This window comes from Scardinius erythrophthalmus (genome assembly GCF_964197995.2).
Source record: "Scardinius erythrophthalmus genome assembly, chromosome: 18".
Lineage (NCBI taxonomy): Eukaryota > Metazoa > Chordata > Actinopteri > Cypriniformes > Leuciscidae > Scardinius > Scardinius erythrophthalmus.
Window position 1 is genome coordinate 10,221,289 of NC_138238.1, and position 8,204 is coordinate 10,229,492.

Below are 8,204 nucleotides of genomic sequence, written 5' to 3' on the forward strand. Positions count from 1 at the left end.
CTAGTCTGCCATCCCTCACCCTCATTTCTCCATCAGTCCATGCAGGGCACTTCCGTCTGCAGCTAATGGGATGCCATGTACGCAAGGAGAGGGCTTATTTGGGGAGGTCTCTGCCTCCTTGAGGTTAAAGGACCTTGGAATGTGCTTTCTTTTCATTCTTTTTTTATTTATTTTTTCTTAACTGAATGAACATGGATAATTAAATGGAATAAAATACATTAAAATAATGTAATAATGGTAAGAGGGAAATTGGAGAGGTTCACTAGTCATTCCCCACAGCTGTGCAGGCTATTAACAGCAGTATCAAGGCGTTCTTGCGTGAAACCTTGAAGCTGCTTGCAATAAGAGTTAACAACACTCCCACAGTAAGTCCCCTGCAATGTCTTTGGTAAACAAGGAAATTAAAAATATGCACATAAACCCCAGCATTATTAGATGATATTTCCTCACTGCCACTTGGTATATGAGCAGAACCAGAGCAGACTCTGTGATTTGTTTGCCTAATATTGGAATTCACAGAAGTGTTAACTAAGTAAAAGTGCATTTGGGTGTTAATTTGTTTTCGGGTGTCCAGACGTCTCTAGTGATTTAAGGCCTTGAAGGCTTCATGGCTGTTTGTTAAAACCACCATGCAATCAAAATACACTGCTGAACAACATCCAATAATTTGTATTCTATTATACGGTTTCCTAAATCTTCCTAATGACAATTTTATGATTGGTCTATGTACTATAACCACTTCTGATTTAAGTCGTCAAGTCGTCATGGATTTTATACAATGTAAAAAACACTTTTTTTTTATCACAAAATAAGGCAGAAAATACTGTCTATTTTTATAGTTTTTTTCAATTATTACATTAATTTTCAATTCATAAATGTATATATAAATATATAAATGTCAATTCATACATTTTATATGAAAATACCACAATATGTCTTGAAAATGCACACAAAACCATATATTGTCGCAATCGTGTGTTTATTGTCATCATTAGTCAAAATGTTTCTGCTTTTTATTCAGCAACGGCAATAGCTGGATGCCTTTGTCTATAAAAGGGATTACCTGGAATATCATAAATTATTACTTTTATGAGTCTGTTTTGAACTTTCTGGTCCAAAGGTGACAAAACATTGATGCACCTAGAAAAAAATTATATCTCACAATACATTTGAAAAATGTTTTTCACAGTTGTTTTTTTTTTAAATAAAAAGGACAATCACTATGACTTCTTATTTCAATCAGAAAACCTTCAATCCAATTCATGTAGACCAAGCCAAAGTTGTGGGCCTCCTTCACAACTTCTAAATGACAAATGAAGGGCTCCGGAGCCTCCCTTTAGTATAATTAGGGACCATTTGAAATGGGCTGGGGTATACATTGACCTTCTACTAAAGGGGGAAAAAACAGGAGGTATAATCTAATAGTTGCAAATTGTTGATGCATATATTAAACATAATAGCGTTGGCTGTTCGCCCTGCACTGTTTCCCATGTGGACTGGGCTACAGATCAATGGATGGACAGAGTTCACATGGCATCTGTTTGATCAAAGTTTCCACACCAAAGATCTGGAATCGTAATTGCATCGGGTCGGGCCACTGCGGAATGTGGCTTCGAAATCAAAACGAGCCACTGGGTTTCAGAGTCACGGAGGATAAGAGCTACACGTTCTGTGCTGAAGGACATCGCAAATTCTTTTACATTACCATGATAATAAAGAGAAAGGCTTCCAGTTGCTACCATTAAGGCAAGCAACAAATATATCATCCCGCTCCCTGCGTTCTAAAGAGCGGGCATGATGTCCTGGCCCTAAATTGACCCTCACTTCTCCCGTATCAGAACATGCATAAATACCTGGGGCAGCAGAAACGAGGAAAGCTATTAATCAACGGACACGGGGGCTCAGATCTGGAACGGCTTTAAATCCAATAGGAGATTCCTTTCAGATGTTTAAAGCCCAACGGTTTAATATCCCCGCCATCCCCAAGTGGGTAATTGTTTCGCCGCCGCAGACAGAGAAACTGTCGATCAAGTCTCGCTTGACCTTGTTTCTGTGTCTGTACTGACCTCTGGAAATGTAAAGCAAAGATCATATCAAATAAAAAGCAATACTCCCACAAACGGGCCCCAAGCTGCAAATTGATTCTGCTGCCATGGAATTCAGTCCCATCTCAGAGTAGCAGAGGAGGGGGGAGGGGGGGCATTAAGAAGGGGTCTCCTTCCACCGCATTCATCCTTTTTTTGCAGATATCTGTCCTGCGCGTCAGCTCGCAGATTTTTATCGTTATGAAAAGGCACTCTGCATATGCTGCTGCAGCTCGTGCCAGTGACAGATAGCAGAGGGACAAATAAGCCGGCGACTCCGGCTGCCGGTGTTTAACACATTTCCTCTGTCGTGGCGCTGATAGCAGGTTCAATTGTCTGCGGTAATGGGCCGAAGGGAGCGAGAGTCGCCGTGGTGATATTGCCCGGAGCGGGCCATGGAGATTGTCTCAGGAGACCGCCGCCCCCTTTGTCCCGACGAGAAGCCAGCAGACGAGATGGTTATCCCCGCACTGTCCGAAAGCCATCGTTGTCTATTAAATCCCTTAAATTGAATTTAAAAGAGTCTCAGATTACGTTAGAAAGTCTGCAGATGTCCTTGCAATGGACCAGGGACCAGTGACCCATAGCCTAATTAAAATTCAAGATGAAAAAAAGTTGTACTTTGATCAAATCAAACTTTAATTAGCTCAGATAACCCCAAGCTACCTCCAAAACATTACCAACTGGAGGAATCGAGGACATTCTTTCGGAAAATTCATCATCCACAGGAGATCCGCTAGAGTATACACAAAGGAGAATGGTTTCGGCACAATTAGAATCAGCATTAGAAACAAGCATCAATAACGGCCATTTTCCACGCAAATCAGCATAAGGTGACTAACCTTTGGTACATTATCATTGTCCGCCCCTTTTGCACAGACCAAAGTCAAAGGTCCTGCTAGCCAGAGGTATTGGCAAAATCAAATTCCCCCAACCTTCTGGATCACTTGAGTTGGTGCTAAATAATTGATGTGACCATTGAGACCGGTGGCAGTGGCGGTTGCAGTGATTTGATTTCAGAGCCAGTCTGAATGGGTTCAAGATCTTTACAGACACCCCGTGGAGGGCCAGTGAGAAATGTCAATCGCACCTCATCTATGGATGGGGGCTTCTCTGCTACACAGAGAGAGCGGCAATCTCCAGGCAATCTGCAGCAAGTTCACCATCCACATTTAATGAGACACACACACACACACATAAACACACACACACAGCTGAAGTGGTAGAACAAAGAGGCACTCAGTTGTAGCTCTGACAAGTGTCAACTTCACTGCAACAGTGGCACGTAAGAGGATTTCCTTGATAATATGAAAGAAAAGAGTAAATGACAAAACGGGGATATTATCATCTAATTGACTGCTATGTTTGCGTTACATATTTGCATGTTTGTGAAGATAAAGTCTATGTAAATTGTTATGGTGGTTACTGATTTGATTTGTAGCCACAGAAATCTAGCCAAAACAACTATTGCAGCTTTTGTCATGTTATGTTATTCTCTATATCAGTGTGCACTGTTTCTGAACTCCCTGAAACGCCTCGATTGAAGTCTTAAGTTTTCTTCCAGGAACAAACATGTCACAATATTCCTCATTTAAATAATTCCCAAACAAGGGATAGGCAAAAAGAAAAGGGGCGAGGCCTGGATGAGTTAGTTAGTAATGTGTTGAAACTTGCGGTTATGGTAAGGGGCGTGACATTTCCCAAACACGCTCGAAGTGGTTGACCAATCACAACACACTGGTCCAGCTGACCAATCAGAGTACATTGCACTTTTCGTAAGGAGGGGCTTCATAGAGACAGGAACTAAACAGAGCGTTACTGAAAGGCTGGTAAGAGAAGTGCTGATAAAAAAAAAAGTAAAATATGTGAAAAATTATTATTATTATTTTTTTTTTCATTTTCAAACGTTAAAACCTATTCTAGTACACCCCAAAAACAAAACCAAGACTTTTTAAAAAGACATTATAGGTCCTCTTTGAAAAGTTTCATATAATAAATAAATTAACTGTGCATTTAATCATAATGAGCAAAGAGCAAAAGCTGTCCGGGTTAAATGTTGTTTTCATCTGTTGTGTTGCGAAAAGCCCAATCTATTTTGTATCCCATCACATATGTTGAGATTGTCATACAAATGAAAAAATCTAATGAAATGGAACAGACATGTTGTCTTGCAGATTTATTTCATGTTACTTTATGAAACTTCCATATGTTCTGCTGTGCATCTGACAAACTAGAATTGTCACGCTTGCACGGTTAATTTTTCGGTCGGCGTGATGAGTAACGCCACCCTTGTAATTCTTTTCAGGTATTCAGTCAAATTCTGCACCGGCAGACAAGCCGTTCGCAAACACCTGGGATTTGAGCATTCTGACTGGCGGAGGCTAACTTAATCATCTATAATTGGTGGAGCGGTTATCATTTATAGTGACTGACAGCATCGATCTGTCTCAAAGGTAAGCCATCAGGCCTAATAAATAAAGGAAAAGAAACAAGTAGTCACATTCCAAATGAGCAGAAAAACGGCAACATGACACAATGTAAAAAATGAGACCCACATCATATCTTATTGAGGAGCGAGTCTAATCCCCAGAAACAGAGAGGCTAGATATCGATGTGCATGATATTAAATTTAAAAATCTTGGGACCTTAAATAATTTAAGCGTGAAAGATCACAGAGTATTTGATCTAGTCTCTGTATCAAAACTACATTACACAGGGCAAAAACTGTGACAGAGCCTCAAAAAGAGAACTTTACACTGTCTCACAGCAGAAATGTCACAACATGAGGGTTTTCGAGATGCTAGAGGGGTGCTACTGGTGCATGGATTCACTCTCTAAAGATTTCAGTGAGGCATGTGCTTAGACTTCTCGCACATATGGCAGAATACACACGGATAGGAGATTGCATGTAGCTGTGAGAAAAAAAAAATCAACCATTTGTTATGATCACATTGTGTGAAAGCTATAGCAAGAAAATCTGCGAGGGCTATTGTCAAAGCTGTGGCCTTTAGGTTTGCAAGCATTACAGTTGTGCTGTATACAAAAGATACGTTTCATCAGTAGCCCAAGGCTGTTTATTTGTTGCCTACCGAAGTAACAGAGCTTGTATCACATCAAAGCCAAACAAAAAAAATGCATACATGTTTGTCAGTGACTTGAGTTTGAATTCACTTGCAACATGTCATGTCCTCTCTCAAGCATAGTGTAAATAAAGAGTAGTGCAAAGGCAAGTATAAAATTTGTTTTTGTCTTTGTCAAGAAAAAAGAAGAAAAAAACTCTTAGAGGAGATCAAAGAGTGCAGCAACTCAACCAACTATACATCTGGTTCATTTGACAATAATACAAAAATTCAACCTCACAGCCAACAGCAGGAATTCGATTTGAAACAGCCCGTGATACTCAGCTAGGCTTCAGTGTGCTTTTTACACACGAAAAGCTTGGATGCATTTTGTCTGATTCCACAGTTCTCAGAAAAGCTCTAGGCAAAATACATGACCAGAGTAGGTTACTAGTTTGTTTCACGATTAAACCTCTGCGATGCTATCACCGAGCCTTGGGGATCTTTTAGCAAAGGACTGCCTCCGGAAACAATGTTTTGTCTGTGCAGATTAACCAGCGGAACATCTCTCGTCCAAATTCTCCTTGAAAGCCCTGTGAATCTCGAGGAGAGAATTCCACCTTTCCAGTCCTCTTCCTCCCTCTGTGTCATCGGGCCTGAGCTTTGGACCAGAGTGTGTCCCTTCCCCTTCAATAAACTACGTTTCAATGGCCATCCAAGTCATGCGCAAGAGCCCGGCTCTGAGCAATGACTAACAAATTTGTTGAGGAGTAAGTAATGTTAGGTTTGCTGACATTGGCAAGCCTTGCCACACTCTCAGACTGCAGAGAAAAGCAAAAGATAAATTAAAAGCCTCACACATATATCTTTGTTTTTTTATTGTATGCATTGAATCAATAGCGCTATTTGAAGGTTTATTATGATACAAGACACTTTCCTTTTTCTAAGGAATAGCAGCAGTCTGCTTGAGGTTAGATAGTCTTATCCTTGCTCAGCACTTCCAGTCAAACTTTCTTTTTTGGGCATAATATCTTCTCGGACAGCTCAATTTCTGTTTAGCGAAGAGATAACACTTTACAAAGAGCCTCTCTGTGTTAAAATGAGTTAATGCAATGGCATTTAGTATACTGAATTCGTGTTTATTTCTACATATACTAATGAATGTTTAAAATTCCAGACAGTTGTGTAAATGAATCAGACATTATGAACATGAATGAACAAAGAATTAGTATACTTATAAATTAACGTGAACCTATAATGCTGTACATCTGGTTAATTTGGAAATAATACAAAATTCAAACTCACAGCAAACAGCAGATATTCAAAATAAAATGTTGTTCATTATTAGTCCATGATACCTAATCCAATGTTAAAGCTGTCTTCGCATTCATTACACGTTACTGTTGACAAAGATAAATGAGTCCATGATTTTATAATGTTGCAAAGACAACTATATGAAACACCCTGCATAAAGAATTTCACCTCAATTCTTCATGCATATTTACACCAATCAGTCACAGTGTTTCCTTTGCTTTCAGCCTGTGTAACTGAATTGGCATTAATTCACCACCTCGTGTGTTTATCACCTGCAGGCCTTGTCTAAAAAGTGCTGTCCTAAATTGCCAGTTAGCAGATAAAGGTATTTTGTCATGGGGCAGGATTTGTAATTTCAAGGTATACTAAATTATAAAAATATTAAAGTATGTGAACATTTCAAACAGGAAAAAAAAAAAAAAACAAAAAAAAAAAACAGCATGTGTATAAATGTGACCGCCTCAAGCTTTGCTCTGTAATAGAATCTTGGACTTTTCCTACATAAATTGAAGGATATAATTCAAATGAGCTGAAGCATTTTAAGGTCAAAGGAATATTAAATTCATGCAGCACTGACATAAATTGTCTGACAAGAAAAAAAGAAACTATAGCGCTTTCTACCTGCATGCAACACTCACACAGGCCAACAGGAAAGGTGTGACTGTCCATGTCAACTAACATAAAAAGATGAATGGCTTTTATATGAAATTAGGTTTAGCCTCTTTAAGCACCTTTTCATCCGTGTTCAATGTTTCCACATAGACACAGCACAACTTTTACAGCCCCAGTCCAAAGATGTGTCAATCTCACAAAGCTCAACTCTCAAAACTGCTCTCTCCTTCTCATTCCATCTCCATTTTTGCCTTTCTTTCCTCTCATGCATCACACATTCGACTGTCCCCCTCCAAAACAGATAAGTGCAGAACGCGGAAAAAGCAAACCACGACCACGGAAATTCTCTACACGGTGCCGATCAGTAAAATTAGCATGACAATACTCACTGTGGGGAGAAGGGGGCAGTCGGAGCGTGGCAAGTCACTCTGTCCGATGAACCTGCACGGGTGGAAGAGCGGGAGAGAGAGAGAAAGAGAGAACAGTCAGCTGTGAAAGCACAGTTAAGAGAAAGGGAGGGGTGACGAAGAGCCGGCACATACAGAAAAACACAAAAAGAATCTGAAACACAGAGGAGAACGAGGATGAAGCCGAACGGTAGGAGAGAAATGGGGAGGCAGCAGAGGGAGGGGAACATGTGATGAGAATAAAAGACACGTGGGAAGATGCTGTACTTTTAAAAGTTCGACAACCGAACAGGAGAGTTTTCTTACTCATGTGACACCACTGGGTGAACTAGATACCTTATTTAACCTTGCAGTTTAAGCATAATTGTTTACAGTAGCAATAGAACCAGGCAAATAATGAGCTTCACTGTGATTTGCATGGCAATACAACATGTTTTTGCAGTTTTAATGATTTTCGGGGATGCATTAATGAAATCATTTGCCCAGAAATTTAAATTGCAGCACTGTTACTCACCCTCATGCGATTTGAAATACTTATGCTGTTATACTTTTTGTGAAACACAAGAAATAACTTTTCTTCACATAGATTTTTTTCCATTCAACGACATGTTCATGGTGACCACAGGAAAATGGCAAAAAAGTGCACCATAAAAGTCATCCATATGATTTGTGTACTATATTACAAGTCCTCTGAAGCTGTACAATAGCTTAGTGTGACGAACAGACCA

General features: G+C 39.7%; 1 protein-coding gene across 2 annotated transcripts in view; it reads right to left on the reverse strand.

Annotated features, from left to right (window-relative positions):
- The window catches only part of rbfox3a (RNA binding fox-1 homolog 3a), a gene marked incomplete at its 3' end in the record, with an annotated part of 283,492 nt that extends 275,850 nt beyond the window's left edge, over positions 1-7,642 (reverse strand). For both annotated transcript variants that reach the window (XM_081392968.1, XM_081392967.1), the window contains exon 1: positions 7,459-7,642. The remainder of the gene's footprint in view (positions 1-7,458) is intronic.
- Positions 7,643-8,204: the final 562 nt, after the last annotated feature.